The sequence below is a fragment of the Pithys albifrons genome, chromosome 4 (assembly GCF_047495875.1).
Source record: "Pithys albifrons albifrons isolate INPA30051 chromosome 4, PitAlb_v1, whole genome shotgun sequence".
In the NCBI taxonomy this organism is placed as follows: domain Eukaryota; kingdom Metazoa; phylum Chordata; class Aves; order Passeriformes; family Thamnophilidae; genus Pithys; species Pithys albifrons.
The window spans coordinates 91042871-91059818 of NC_092461.1; positions in this window are offsets into that span (position 1 = coordinate 91042871).

A 16948-nucleotide genomic window follows, 5' to 3' on the forward strand; every position below is an offset into this window, starting at 1 on the left:
GGTTCAGAGAAATTATAAACAAGGAATTAGGTCTCAGCAGCAGCTCTCCAGGCCATCAGGGATGCAGTTTTACTCCTGGATGCTTGTGCCCCTCTAAGGGAAGAGCTGTGATCAGAAGCGCAGGACCACAGATAAGAAGCCAGCAGAAAAATCCCATGCACTGCTGTTCATCAGACTTGCTTTATCATCATCTTTGAACAACTTGTAACAAATTCAGCAGAGTACAACACTAACCATTGTTTTATTGCACCTCAAATAGAACATAGGGTATGACTGATCAGCATAAATAGTTATGCCTTTAAGTATATTCTTCTGTTTCTCTTTCTTCCTCCAGACTTTACATAATTGTCATTGTTATTATTGTTTTCTTAAACTACAGTTTTTATTATTTTGGACATGGGAGCAAATTTTGTACAATCCCCTACAACATATTGCCACACATAGGTGTAGAATCTTTTTGCTATTTGTATTTCTCAGGGATGGCAGGCCTATTCTCTTTCACCTCAGTTTAATTTTACTCATATCAGTAGGACTTTTTCTTTTTTATTATAGTATAAATTCAAGTATATCCTTTCCTGCCTCATCAAGTATATAGCAATTTTTAATGCAAAGTGAAATTTTTTTTTAGAGCCTGTATACAGCCACAGCTCTCATTTCAAGAATTATACAACATTTCCTCTTTATTGAAACCTTATGCTTTTCACATCCACTACAGCCAATAGTTTTTGTTCAACAGACACTGAGCAGTAATGAATTTGACATGTCAGTGTCACAATGTAATTTGCTTCTTTTGTACAAACCTGGTATTTATGATTTTTTTTAAATACGGATTTCGCCAAAGCCTTCACACAACTGTTTTATTAGCCTTACATAAGTGAGTGCACAGCCTCCAGTAAGTGAGTTTAAAAGACCATTTTACAAAACGTTAGCAAAAAGTAATTGAGGATCATGGATTTAAAGGTCGTATAGAGAATTCAGAGAGTGATTTTTTATGTTTTTTTTTCAGTTTGTATGTTTTCCATTCCCATTAGAGTTTTTTTGTCTATCCACAGCAGAAACCAAAGAGGAGGAAAACAGGCACACACACTGTTTTGTTTACAGGAACCAAAAGGGAGAGCCATATCCCAGTGGGACAACAGCCTCAGTGAGCTGCTGATCCTCTCCAAACAAAACAAAATGTTGGATGCACTGGGATTTGAGCCCACATCGCAAAGGTCAGCAATTACTAGTGAGACCTGGTCTTATAACCCTATAGCCTCTAAAAGTCAACATTAAGGCAGGAGAGGCATTTTGAGACTTCTTGCAGTGAAGATGTGTTCCTTACTCACAGAGCTTTTTTTTTTCTTTTTTTTTAAATATTATTTTCAGTTCAATAATGAGTGACCTTTAAGGCCCTTTGGTCCCAGGCTCTGGACATTTCAACCTTTTAAGCTGCTGTCGATATTTAGCTAGGCAATACACCTCTGATATAATGCAGCTATTTTCCATTTTGCAAATTTGAAGGGTACTTTTATGTACTCTTAAATACCAAGACATGGGATGATATTTCAAATTTGAATAGTTACACAAAAATACCTGGTTTGTGTTAAGTATACGAAAATAACAACAATTTCTGTAGATATCACCTTATGTAGGAGGCTGCTTCTTGGTAACTAGAATATGAAAGCAGAAAGTGAATGAAAATGCTTGCAAAGATAGTTTCCCCTTGCTATTTTCATGTTTTTCTTTAGAAAACTGAGGTTAAGAGATTCATGGTTTTCTATTTCTTCCTAGTATGCAAATCTACTAAAGTATCATCATATTTCATAGGTGTATTTCTAAAGCAGGCAGTTAAATGCCTCCCTGACATCTGATCCCGTCAGATCTCGGAAGCTAAGCAGGGTCAGCCCCGGATTAGTACTTGGATGGGAGACCTCCTGGGAAATGCCGGGTGCTGTAGGTTCTAGTCCTGAGGACTTCACTGGCACCGTCCAAGCTTGCTCAGCCGTGGCAGATGAACCTCAGGACTGAAACGGTGGGGCCAGTTCTGCGCACACTGAGCCTCACCTAAAATCCACTGTGCAGGCTGGAAGGGCACACCCACGTGGGGAGAGCCCTTCCCAAATCCTCATTCGAGAAGCTGAGCCACACACACACACCAATTTCTAAAGCACAGTTAGCAACCACAGGCACAGTGGTCAATATGTACAGTGCTCCCAAAAGTGTATTTTTGTGGTTGGTTTTCTTCCTCTGCTTGTTTAACTGGCAAACTACTGGATCTGGAAATCAATGTGTGAATTTCCTCCCATCAAAGCTGTTTCTTTGCTTCCCTTTTCCCTGGGATTTGTAGGAGATCGTGTCCTGCACTCCTGTCATGCTCCCTGGTTGTCTTGGCCTTTCTAATTTTTGGTACCTGACACAGGGCTTTTTCTGGATGATTTGGCATGACAGCCTCATTCAGGAGAGGCTGACTCTGACAGCTTCAGACTGTGTAGAACTGATAACCATCCCTTGTTTAACTTCATTGGTTTTGTTGGAAGGCATGATCTTTACTCCCATCATTTTGAAACTAACATACTCTTTGCTTCTTCTGAGCCATCACCAAAGGTATCTGCCACCGGAGGCCCCCATTTTAGTGAGTCAGCCTTACAATCCCAAATTGCTCACATGGCAGTTGTCCTTTGGTCTCCAAAATTTTTTCCCCAAGATAATGAATCCACATATACATGCTCATCTCATTCACCAGTCTGAACACATTTCAGCAATCTCACATCACTGACACACAGACTGGAACCACATGAGATGGTTAGAATTGTAATATTTAAATTTCATGGTGCTTTATTTTCAGATTTTCAGTAAAACAATTATCGCCCTTTGTTCTCACAATATTGCTTTAAATAACATGCACATCTTACAAAGATTGCTTTTCATTCCAACTGAAAGTTAAGAATTGAGCTTCACTTCCAAAAGAAGAGTTCAGGCTATAGAAAACCAGCACAGTGTTTTGAATAATCTCCTTTTTTGTTTGTGTGGTAAGAGAATAGTGTCAATATTAATCAAAACAATTGTGACTAATGCATCCAACAAGACTATCAGAGAATCATCTGCCACATTATAATAGGAACCCATCCCTAGAAACACCTTAATTACAGCTATTATGTCTTGAAATGGCTGGGTAACTCTGACTTGAAATAGAAAGTTTCCATTATGTAGTGAGATGTTAAATGGGGCTTTGCTATGTAATTACATGGGGTAAAGTAACTATGAAAGCCATTTTTGTATGAAGACTACACTGACTGCTAATGAAAAGTTCTCATTTTCTGGCACCTGTATTTTCAGTAGTTCCATGGAGAATTGAGTCTCATTTTAAGTAACATTTTCACATAGGAGAAGGGGAAGTAAGAGTGCCAGTTATGACCACCATGAGAGAAAATAATGAAATCATTTGCCTAATGCCAAGAGACATCTTGACAGGGAGTTCCAGCTGGGTTGCACAGGTAAAACAATTTCCCTGCCCTCTCTTGCTTAGCCAGCAATCACTGATTTCACAAGATTGTGCCATGGTAAAGCATCCTGCTGCCCACCTGCTATATGCTTAGCCTTCACAGTGGCTTCAGGCATTGCCTTTTCACTTGGGTTTGTTCCTTCAGAGTTGCTGTAGTCCATAAAAAACACCCTGCCAGTGTGCTGGACACCTTATACAGATGATGAGAGAACCAGAGAGGATAACTCTGCCCAGAAAAAATGGTTGGCACAATGGCACATACAGTGCAGACAAATGTTCAGGCTGCATCTCTGATATAGTCGGCATCTCTTCAGATGAACTGTTCCAGGAAAAATTTAACTTGATTGGATTTGATGAAGGTACCAGAGCCCACAAGATTACTAGGGAACACAGCTCAAGAATGGGCATCTGCCCCTGTCAGAGACATGGTTTGGGGTCCTTTCTATCCCCAGCATCATGACTGTGAATCCGAAATGATTTCAACCTGCTCAGTTTTACCAGAGGGAGGTTTTTGTTGTGGATGATGAAAGCACAAAACCCTACATTGAAAATTAGTAATTTTGGTTTGGAAGTGTATTTTCAAGGTGTATGTTAACAATAGTAACCTTCACAGTCTTGAATAAATGAGAGCTGAAGAGTTCAGTGCCCACATGCAGTGGGAGGGACTGGGTGCACTGCACTTTATGGTGAATCTTGTCACCTCTTTGAGGTCCTCCTGTACCCGATCCTGGATTCAAAACCCAAGGAAGGATCTCCTGGGGAAACACAGGGAATTTAAGCTCTAAACTAAGTTTCTATTCAGGTACAGCCCACATCCCCATACAGTAAGGTTTGTATCAACTCTCCATGGTTCTGTTTTGTAAAGTAATCAACACTGCAATGTAAAGAGAGAGAAACAGGTCATTGCTGATGTGATCTGAAGAAATCACTCTTCCTGCAATTCTCTGTGAAGTCAAGGCTGAATTCTCTGCCCTCAGGCTGCTGCCAGCAGAGTCCCATTGGCTCTTTTGGAGCAAGATCAGCTCAGGATGGCAGGACAAGTAGCTGTGGCTCCTTTTCCAGACATATTTCACAGCTTTTAAAGCTAGAGGTTCTCAAAATAAATAGTGCCAGTACTGGAAATTGGCAGCCTGAAGGCTTGCTTGAGTTGCCACCACAGCCAAACACCTCTAGCTCTGAGGAAGGCTGTTATTAGGACTGTGTTTGCTTTACATGAACAAAGAGCTGTAACACAGTTGTCAAGGGGCTTCTTGCAGCTGGTAGAGCTAAAGAGAGTATGCTCTAATTTTTTGATTCCCTGCCAAATCTTGTATAAGAGGAAGATGGAGAAGAGATGCACTAAGCAATCCTGTATGGGTGTTTTTTTGAACAGGTTGATATCATCTGTCACTTTGGTTAACATCTGTCTGACTCTGATGGTGTGACCAAACAGTTTTTATTTACTCTTGTTAATACTTAGGAAAGGGGATCATTTCTCCAGCATATAAAAACTAGGAGCCAGCAGACTGCCAGGGGTCTTCATGCCAGGGTCAAGGATGTGCCTGGAGAAATCTTGTTTTTAGATAAGGACCCAGGAAGAAGTTGGGTGGCAGAGCCGAGACAAACAGAACCTGTGGGTTTTAGATGAACCCTGCCTCACCTGAGAGCTGGATCAAGGGCAGTGGGTTGTTGTGGATTAGGGGAAGAGCAGTGTCTTTTCAGACACACTAACCAGATCACTGGGAAATCCATGAATGCACATGAATTTCAGGCCAATCCATATTTTTTCAGTTTTTCTTGCAAGCAGAGAGCACACACACAATGGCTCAGATGACATGCAGAGCTTGCCAAGGCAGCACAGTTGTTTGCCTAAGACCTAATTAATGAGATCATCAAAGGCAACTGTTTCTGCCTTCCTGATGAGTAAATGTGTACAGGAGCATGGCCATGAGTCCGGGATATTTCCTGGTCATTAAGCTGAGAGGTATCTCTGCTTGGGTTTGGGCTGTGTAGGAGATCCTAAACAAATCAACATGTACTTCTGTTTTTTATCATAAGGTATAAAATGCCAAAAAGCATGGCATACTACAAGGACCTTAAGTGATTGATGCAATGACAGGATGACATTTAGAGACTAATTTTAGAATTTCTTTAACCACCTCTGTCTAATATTTTTTCAGCAAGGATTTCTTTTTACATGTAAAGAATGGAAAATTCTATGGGCTTACTATCAATTATGTTCAGAAACTGGGGTTTAATTTTTAAAAGCTAGAAATTGTCTGATTTTAGAAGTGTCTTGTAGGTGTTATTTTTAGGTTCCAGTAAATGATGGTGCATGTTCTGCCTGCTTGCTGACTATGAAATCTAGCATATGTTTGCCCTGGCCACCATTTCCACTCTCCTGCTGGTGGGATCCAGAAGTGCTACTGCCAACACCTGCCATGCAGGGGTTATTAATCACGCCACACAAGGTCAAGCAGCTGGCTTTTCAAACAGTAAAATCTCTGGCTTTTCCTTCTCTCATTGCCTCCCTTGCATCTTTACATTGCTTTTCCTTTCTAAAGGAACCTGTGGAACTCTTTCTATCCTACCCTCTGTGTCTGAAGCCTCTTGGCTGCCACATCCTCAGGCTTTGCTCTTCCTTGATTCTCTGCTCTGGAAGAAAGAGAAATCCAGTTAGGTAAGTGGAAGGAAGAAGAGAAAGGTGAGAGTACTCTGGTTCAAGGCAGTGGTATATGCCATGCCATCATCAAACTTGCATCCTTGCCTAAATCTACACCTTTAAGCAACTCTGTCAAGTAGTGCAGTTGTCCTTTCCCTGCACTCAGGAGATGTCTCAGAGCTGCTGGGGTGTTGGTTAAAATCTCACCAGGCTGCCATCAGAGATTTAGCTCAATGAAGCGGAAGGTGCATGGCTTTTCAGCCCACACAGAGAGGAGTGTGAGGGATGGCATCAAGCATGGTCCTGATGGATGCCTGAGGCTCTCCCCTCAACTTCTTTCCACTGCCTTTGAGGTTGCTGGTGCTGAGAATGTCCTTTTCTGAAACTTTAAACATGCATTTTGTTGGCTATGTTCCAAGTGCTTAAAAGTCCTCATGATCCTGCTGGGTCTTTGAAGGCAGGAGTGGATACTGCTTGGGCTCAGTCAGGGGAAACTGCATTGCTGAGGCTGCTCCTGGCCACAAGAGCCCCACAAAAGCTATATGTGAGGAGCTGTGGCAGAGAAACTGAGGAAATTCCTTGTACCTCTGGCATTTCAAAGCCACTCGGGGACAGTGCCTCAAGAGCAGGGAGGACATGCCTCTCAGCTGAAGGGAATTTGGAAAGGAAGCTGCAAAATGCCTCTTCCCCTAGCACAAAGCACTCTGGGGCTGCCTGTAAAGATGTTGTGGCCACAGCAGGAGCAGGTAGCTGAGGAGCCAAAAGTCTCTGGCATCTGTCACATGGCTTTTCCATAGTACATTTCCCATCAAATACCTTACAGAGGAGCACCAGCAGTGCAGAGCTGATGGCTCAGCACCAAAACCCTTTGAAGGAAAGGGACAACTCACATCAGTGGGATGATGTTTACGCTTTCTTGATCTTTGAGCTTTTTCCTGAAATTAATTTCTTCATTAAAAAAGCAGCAAAAATTCATTCACAATTAATCTATTTGTTGATGCTGATTTTTGCCATAGAATAATTTAAGTTGGAAAGGACATTTTAGATCATCAAGTCCAACTGAAGCTTTTCATCAAAACCCCCCCATCATTAAAATTCGGCTCTAATGGCATAGTAGAGACACTGAAACATGTGCCACTCTAGTATAGGACAACAACAACAATCTTCCTAAAGTGATAAATTTGCAAAGGTAGCAGAAACTGAGATGAAGTCCCACAGCCTTGTAGAGAAGCTTCAGTGACTATGTTGGAAGGGCATCCCTTGGTCAGTGTTTGCAAGTTTAGAGCTCCTCTGCTGTTGGGACTTTTTATCACTTTAGGAATCCGGTGCCTGTGCCTGGAAGTGCCTCTGTGTGCTGCTCAGCTGTTGTTTTGATTACCTCAGTTACAGGATGTCTTTCTTTAGCTTTGCAAATAGTCTTTTCTTGTTTTTCTGATCTCCTGCTGCTCTGCTTAAGGAATCTTAAACACTGCATGACAATGAGCATCTTGAGGGACTTGGGGTTCAGACATGGGTTAAATGGGGTAACTGCTGCACACACCAACCATCACCGGCAGCAGCAGCATCACAGAAGTTTGTTGATTCAGGAAACAGTTTGGGAAAAGGACATCTTGTTTTTTCTAGAGATACCAGGTCTGTGCAGGCTGTTTCCCAGTGTAGGTTATGCTCCAGGTAACAGCGCTACATGAAATGCTGTAGATGGTCACTGTCAGGCACAGCAGCCACTAAGCAGGGACTGTTCCCAGATGTCACATAAATATCTCAGCTTCATCTATGGCAAATGGTATCAGCAAGCTGGCTGATTGATCAACTCCTGCATTCACTCTTTCAGGAGGCACAGCTGGACATTTCCCAGGTCAAATTCTGTCCTCATGTCAACACATGCAAGTTCATTAATATTAACTGAGCAAAAATTCAACTGCAGATCTGTAAGAGACACCACAAATGCAACATCCTGGACTATAAACTCCCCTCATGAACTGTTTAAAACCATCCAACAGCAGAGATGCTACACCTGGAAGCCTGTGCAAGGTGAGACAGGTAGGGATTCCCAGAGGGTGAAGAAGCGCTGAGGAGACATGAGCTCCCTTCCTGTTAACAAGGTGGGCACTGCCTTTCCTCAGTAGCAATGAATGGTTTGACAAAAACATATCCTGTGTAGGTAGAAATGGATGTGAAAAGACTGAAGAATGAGTTGGTGACAAAGATGTTTTACACCTTACTGGCAGGAAAACGAAAAGACATGGCTTGATAACAATCATCCTTGGTGTTTGTTATCTTCGGTTGGATAATAACCTATTAGTATGTTAAAATATAGTACATGGTTGCACAACACATTGTGTCCTTCAGGAGATTGTCTTGTTTTTCTACTTTTAAAGACTGTCTTAGTAAGGATCAGTTTCCTACAACACTGTTAATTTCTTTTGCGATTCAGCTGGGAAGGAGCCACATGGTACCTGCCAGCTCCAAACTTTTTCAGGCTCCTCTGTTTCTGATTTGAACCATCACCACAGCTAACTTGGTGTCCACAGAAAAGTAATAGGAAACTCAGCTGATTTTAGCTTACATAGATAGGACTCTCAATCACCCAGACACAAAAGACTTCTCACAAATAATTGGTGATGAGTAATTGATGCAATTAAAACATCCACTTTTCCCATCCATAGGAGCAGATCATTCGTTCTGATTGCTTCAGCACTTTCTGGGGGATCTTTGATCAGCTCTGTGAAGCACATTTTACATTTCCATTTTCCGCTTCAGATAAGTCTTTTCACTGGGCAAAGGGCTTAAGGAATTAATTTAGCCCGTGAGTCTGTCAGGCTTAGATTTCAGTCTAGGAAGAAATGGAAAACTTTTATATGTCAAAGCTTTCCCTTTAAGAGCCACGTAAGTGTGCTATAGGTACCCTGCTTTGAAAAATGAGTGCATTATAAAATGCAGCACTTGGGTGCAGAGATAACAAAGCCCATCATGGGTGCAAGGGCATCATGTTGTCTAATTTAGTGGTCCTGTTTGAGACCTTGGGCCCAGCACTAAATAAGCAGGCATGTGTATGTGCATTTTTGTGAAATCTTATTACACCAAAGGGAGCTCTTTGAAGGAGAGGAAAATTAGTGATTTGTTAGTTTAAAGTGATGCAGATTTCATTTGAGAGTTGTGTTAAGGGTGCTGAGAGCATCTAGATCTCAATTCTGCTAACACTCTCTGCTAAACTACAATACTACATCCATATAAAATCATCATAATGCAGAGAACACGAGTTTTGAAAAATCTAATCTGGCTTCAAAAAATTCTCTTAGTCTGTCTTATTTGAGTCCTCAGTGCAATTTTCCAGTGGGGATTATTCCACAGTCTGAAAATTCACTTACCACAAACCAGTGTGAAAAGCAGCCTTCAGCCACTCATTAGTGTACAAGAAAGGAAAGAACAGAGACCAGTGGCCAATGACCTTTCAGATTTCAGCCAGTGCTTCTGGAAGTATTTTCACATCTTCATTTCTACGGAAAATTGTTAACAGGCCAATATTAAGACAATTGTAGCTCTGGGTAAGCTCTGTTGAGCTTATGTCGGAGCTGCTTTATCAGCACAGAATGTATAGGCTTTGTAGCTGTACATTAAGCTATGCAACCAATATCCATTCCGCATAGCTCATCCTCCCCCTGCTCCTTTCCAACAGCAGCAATTACATGTGTAGCATTGCAGTGTGGTGGGATTTTATAACTGATGGAAAGGACTGTCAGGAAAAGCAGTCCAAGTTCACAGGTTAAATCAGTCCTGTGGATATCTGCAACAGATGTCAGCTAATTATAATTAATATTAAATAAAATGAACTTTAAATGAACTACATTATATTTGAGAATCTACTTGAATTCAATTACTTGCTATTTCCTTCCTTTTATTTTTTCTCATAGTAATATTGCCATTTAAAGGTTATGCTATTTTTTGAAGCCTTTTCATGAGGATTTTTGTTTTGCTGGTGCTTTTTAAATCTCACAGTCCAGATATGTAGCAAGCTGTCATTGCATGGTTGAGCCCCCTCGCCCACAGACACGACTCCTCATGCAAACAAGCATTTGAAACTACAAATTAGAAAATTAGATATGATTGCCTCATGACATTCAAGGAAATGGCTCTTTCATGCACAAATTAGAGGTTTTGCCAAAGTGAAAAAACAGAGCAATATGGAGGGAGATGGGTTGAAAATGCCACCTGCAGAATATACACTAACAGCACCCAGACTGGGGGGTACAGACTCTGGGACATTTTCACCTGGCTGGAATATATTGCTGTACCTGTAGCAAGCTGCACAGGCATCATTTTATGATCTGCAATTGCAGTTAAATCATCTCATACCACAGTCAAACTTCTAGCCTGTGTGGCTCATAGAGCTTTTCCTAAATTTCCAAGGATTTTTTTTTCTGGGTTTCATTTTTAATAAAGCAAAGCAGACTTATCGTGATGCTGCATTGGTTCAGCTAGAGCTACATCCATCAGAGTGCACCTCTTTCCAAGAATGCTATGCCAGATATCACCTTTTAAGTATCTTACTCTTACTCAAGAGGCTTTCATTGCTCTTCTCCCACCTTGCATGAACACTGGGAGCCAGTGTTAAACCAACAGAGAGCTCGGGAAGAATTAGCAAGGTTTGTTGTTTTCACCTGGCTATCCTGCTCTCCACAAAGCTCTTCACCAGAACACACCCAAATGCCTCTTGTCTGACAGGGAAGGGAGATGCACAGGCACTTGGCAGGGGTTGCAGGTGGTAGGGAAGCAACCAGGCACGGCAGCAGCCTTGTGTGTGCAACAGAACTTTGCAGGCAGGAGTACAAAGTTTGGTTGTAACTTGAATTAGAAGACTCCAAATTTCTGGGTACAAAATATACCAGTCACACAATGCTACATATAGTGACTGTGTATATGCAAATAAACTAACACATGCACAGGTTAAATGCCAGAATTTCTGTGTAGTATCTAAGCATATGCACATTTATTTTATTTGGAGGTTGTGTGTACTCTTCAATCAAACAAAAACCAACCGGAGTATCCTATTGGGAGAATCATGATGGAACCATGCACAGAATGCCAGAGACAGAGCAAAATTACCATCTAAGAAATTCAAGTCTTCTGGAGGTTTGCTTTACACTGTAATTTAGCATTTCTGGTGTAAGCAACCCAGTCAGACAAATATTTAACTTCAATGGTTTGGAACCATGGAGCCACTGTGAAGCTGGGAATAGCTGGCTGCCACTGAGTCTGCTCCAGCCTGCTCCAGCAGCCAGTTCTTGCTGTTGGCAGGGAATGAAGACTCTGACATAGCTTCACCCTAGCTGCAGGACTAGCCAGCATGCATTGTGGCCAGGGAGCTCCACAGTGCTGCTGGGTAGAGTCGCTGAGCAAACAGAGTGCCTGACACTAACAACACCTTTTGGACTAACCAATTGTTAAAGTTACCCTACATAATTATTAGTGCTTAGATGGTAATTATTAGTAACAAGTAATTATTAAATTACACTTGAAAACCTTGTTGTGCCAGCTTCTGAACAAATACACCTGAGGAAAGACATCCCTGCCCTGAGTTCTTAGAGCCTTGTTCAGTGACTGTTCCCAGGGTGTGGCCAGAAAAGAAAACCATCACAAAACGATCAGGTGAAATTCTGTACTAAACACTTGCAAATCCCATGTGCCCCTCAGTTGCTGGGTATCATGACTCACAAGGGTGAGCTGGTGGAAGAGAAGTTTGCAAAAATCTTTAAAAAAATTTGAAGAGAGTGTTCCACCTTATGACACAGAATCATAGAATAATTTAGGTTGAAAAAGACCTTTAAGATCATCCAGTCCAATCATTAACTTGGCACTTCCAAGTCCACCACTAAACCACGTCCTTAAGTGCCACATCTACACATATTTATATACCTTCAGGAATGGTGACTCCACCACTTCCCTGGGCAGACTATTCCAATGTCTGACCATCCTTTCAGTGAAGAAATTTTTCCTGATATTTGATCTGAACATTTCCTGGCACAACTTGAGGCCACTTCCTCCTGTCCTATCACTTGTAACCTGTGAGAAGAGACCAACCCCCTCCTGGCTGCAACTTCCTTTCAGGTAATTGCAAAGATCTATAAAGTCCCCACTGACTCTCCTTTTCCCCAGGATAAACACCCCCAGCTCCCTCCTGTGCTCCTCATAAGACCTGTGCTCCAGACCCCTCACCAGTTCTGTTGCCCTTCTCTGGACACGCTCCAGCATCTCAAATGCCTTTCTTGTCCAGAGGGGTCCAAAACTGAACACAGGACTTGAGATGTGGCCTCACCAGTGCTGAGTACAGTTGGATGATCACTGCCATGCTCCTGCTAGTCCCACAATTTTTTGATACAGGCCAGGATGCTTTTGGCCTTCTTGGCCAGCTGGGCACACTGCTGGGTCATGTTCAGCCACCAGTGACCAGCATTCTCAGATTCTTTTCTACTGGGCAGCTTTTCAGCCACTCTAATCCCAGCCTGTAGCATGGCCTGTGGTTGTTGTGACCCAAGCACATGACCCAGCACTTCATCTTGTTGAACCTCATACAATTGGCCTTGGCCCATTGATCCAGCCTGTCCAGATCCCTCTGCAGAGCCTTCCTGCCCTCCTGCAGATGAACACCCTCACACAACTTGGTGTCATCTGCAAAATGACTGAGGGTGCACTTGATTTCCCTGTTGGATCATCAATAAAGATATTAAACAGGACAGGCCCCAATACTGAGCCCTGGGGGATACTCCCTGGTGTCCTTGGCCACAAACTAGATTGAACTACAGAGGTACTTAATGCCTTGTCTCAGTCTTTAGTAGTAAGACCACTTGTCCTAGGAATACACAGCCCCCTGAAATGGATAACAGGGATGGGGAGCAGCATGAAGCACTTATAATCCAAGCAGAAATGGTCTATACCACTGAGACACACATAGGTCCTGCACTTGGCTTAAAACAACCCCATGCAATGCTAAAGTCTCGGGGAACAGTGGCTGGAAAACTGCCTGAAAAGGGAGAAGAACATCCAACATTTTGAAAGAAAGTGTGCAAAGCATTAAATAGCTACAAAATGTAGCAAGACTAAGTGATGACATATAGATAAAAAGCACCCTTTCACTGCATTTAGCCTGATTGGAACTGTTTCTGTGCAGTTGCAGGGTGGATTAAGGACAGGATTTGGATACCACCGTATCATGGTCCCGGGGCACTACTTGTTCAAAGTTATCTTCACATAATCATTGCAGTGTACAGTGTAAAACAAGAAAAGGATTTTAATCTGTTTCTATCTAGATATGTTTTCTCATCACAGAAATAATCACTAGAATTTTTACGTAAAAAGGTATCCCACCAATAAACAGTTTCTTCTTGGGCTATCATTAAAGACTATTGACAGGCTAAGAGGGGCTATCATTTTGCATGATGGCTTAGCATGGCACATCAGAAAGTCAGTCTGAGGGAGTAATCTCAGCTGGGATTCATTCTGGGGCTGGAGTGGCCTGCACTCAGGTCACTGTACTGCTGGCCTTTTCCAGAGTCGGTGTGCCTTTCCTTTTGGTGTCAGGATCTCCTTCCCTTCTGAGTCCTGCATTTCAAGTGATGATCATAAAAAGGCAAATCCTCTTCAGGCATGTGTTTGTTGAGCAGAAGTAAACCAGACACACAGTGTCCCAGGGGGAATCCTGGAAAGACATCACTGTAAGGTCATTTTGCAGGCCTGCTTGGTCAGAAAATCCACTTACACTCTGCTCCGATGAAACACTCATATCTGGCTTGTTCCCTAAAGTTTTTCCTTAGCTTATGAAATCTACTATGCTATTTTGCCTGGGATCATTTGTTCATTAAACATCATTATTTTCAAAGTAATGGCATTAAAAAGATATTGCCACAGGGATGCCAAATTAGATCAGGGGCGCTGCCATGCCAGGAACTGTGCGTGTGCAGAAATAGGTGCGTGACTGGGAGGATTTCAAACTCTTTTTCTCTTCCTACCAGACCTTCAGATGCTTGTTAACTACCGATGAGGACTGTGGTACATACTGAGAGCATCTGGCTGACCACAGGGAGGAGAAAATTGCATGCAGCTATGAGATAGAAACTCTCTTTAGCCAGGTATGGCTCATCACTAGTTGCTTTAAACACTCAACTTTAGCCTAATCAGAGCTACTACCAGGAAGGTCTAGTAAACATTTTTCAAGGCCAGAACTAAAGCAGTGCAGAGAGCCCTGTCTGCTGGGGTGAGAAGTTGGACCTAGAGTGATGTGCTTAAGCTGTGACAGTGTCAGTCACAGCACCTGAAATTCAGTCTGCTATGATGTGGCTGCTCTCCATAAAAAAAGGGGAAATTCACTCAGTCAGTGGAAGTATCCTCTTTCCTACTACCTACAGAACACTCTTTTCCTCTGAGAAAATGCCTTTTTGTACTCCTATGCTGCTTTCCTTCATGCTAACACTGAGGTCTTTTTTCACAGTGCTATGAAAGACTGTTATTCCTGAATTGGCAAGAGGAACTGATGAGGACATAGGGAGGCAAGTTTTCTACAGCATCCACAGACCAATCTATTGTCTGTTATTGGTGATAGGGAGACAAGCTGACCTGCTTCATTCGTTTTGCACTGTGATGATCTTCCTCTAATAGAAAGACATACCCAGTGCAGCACACAAAAACCAAAATATGAAATCTCTTCCATTTTATCTGGGCCCACTCTGTGCTAAGAGGTTTCCAAAGGTCATAGAGTCACCATTGACTTTGAATACCCTTTGACTGTTATTAATCCTTATACGGTAATAATGGTGGGGGGGAACTCCTCATGGCCCATACAGCTCTCTGAAGTTAAATCCCTGTGGAGGGAGGGGTGCCTTGAGAAACAGCCACGATGCTCCACCTCCTGCAGAAACTACATAGGGAAAGGAGAGAGAGCTGGGCCAACAAAATTGTTCTACTTCAAAATGTCTCCCAAAGGATGCCTCTGTGGCAGGTGAGTGCCTCTGTAGCACTAAAGTTTAGTTGACAAAACTGGTTTCCTCTCTTAAAAAAAAACATATTGGGCAGAAAACTGAGAAGAGGAACATGTATCAGATGTTAACAGCAATTACTGTTCTCCCAGATAACCATGGTCACTGGTCCTAAGCCAGATTTAGAGACAATGTGAGTTTGTCTTACTTGGTAATATTTGTACCTTATCTTAAATCCCAGGTTGTGATAATGCTGTAAAATAATTTATTGCTCATTTCCATTCTGTAACTTTTAATTAATTTGCTGATTCATTAATATACCTTTTCTACATTCTTAGGGGAGCTGAGGTGTTCTTCCTGCTATGTGGTGTCAGCTGAGAAGCCAGAACTGTATTAGGTTTCAGTTACTCACATTTCTCAGTTAATCTACACTCTAAAACTGCCCTGCCATCAGTAACATATTTAGATGTACAAAGGTAGAGGTGAAAACATATGGCGAATTTCGGCTCCTTCAAAATCCTTGGCCCTTCCCTTTCATGGGATGGGCTGTATCCAGGCCTTCTACAAGAAGTACCTCACCCTGACATCCCAGCTCTGGCAACTAAAGCCAAGACAGTGATGGATGTCCAGGCTACCTATGGTGTTCAGAGCGAAAAGTTGGTATCCCAGTAAGAAAACCTGTAATAGAAGGTTTCCATGCTTGTCCATAGCTTTGCTTCTAGAGAACATATCTGCGCATGGCCTTTGTAGGGCAGGGCACCAACTCCATGGGCTTGGTCCTAAGCTATGAATTCAGAGGGAAGGCTAATGAAGCCAGCTATGCTTTCCTAACTGTAAACTCCAGCTATTCTGGGCAGTATCAGGGGCTTAATATGCTATTTCAGTTACCTGAGTCCTCTCAAAGAAAGACAACAAGAATGGCATTTAAAGGAGACAATTTGCATTCAGAACTATTTAGGTTCTTCTCTGCCAGGTAGCTGTCAGGAACAGCACACACATGGCAAAACTTGCTAAGCAAGCCAGGAAACCTCTCTGAAGCAACTGAGGCAGATGCATGTGAGACCTTTGCTGTTTGCACTGGCACCTGAGCAAAAGCAAATGCACCCTTGCTGATAAGCACAGGCTTGCTGTGTAACCTGGTTACTCTGCTCAGGCTCGGTGTGGCTTCTAGATAGCTCCTGTCTCTGGTCTGTATGAGCTCTCTTTGGTAGTAGTTAACACACCTTTTATGGAAATGACTGCAATACACCCGTGGAAATAATTATTTGCTTACTTTTAATGAGGCATACTGATAAATAAGTAGATTAGAATGTTGTTGTTACCTTAATGTCGATGTGGATGTTTAACTCACTCACTTAAGTGTGAGTAACTGGTGTCGACTGGATGGAGAAACTATCAGTATCCCTTTTAAAGACAAATGTTTCAAACCAGATATAAGCAGCAAGAGCAATAACAATCCAGACTTGCTCAACTAACTACTTACACTCATGGCCAGGATAGCTGCTGGGAAGAGCAGACTGGTCTCGAGGCATTCCTGGGAACAAGAGCAATCTGGAGTATGTCACACTCCAAGGAGCTCCTTGTGAGGCTGCAAACACCACATGGGGATACCAGTTGAATATTGCTGCTCTATAAGTCACTAAATCTCTAATTTCTTGACTGTAACCTAAAGATAAGGTTCTTGCTGTGACAAATGTGGAGGAGATGCATAATTGGGCTTCCAGTGGCAGTTTTCCTTAATATGTAAGAGTGCGGCTGACTGAACTCAATCTTTGCCAACCAATATTCTAGCCTAGGGGTATCCTTTGATCATGCCTTGATGCTATAGTCTAACTGCTGACAATGTTGTATTTGTGC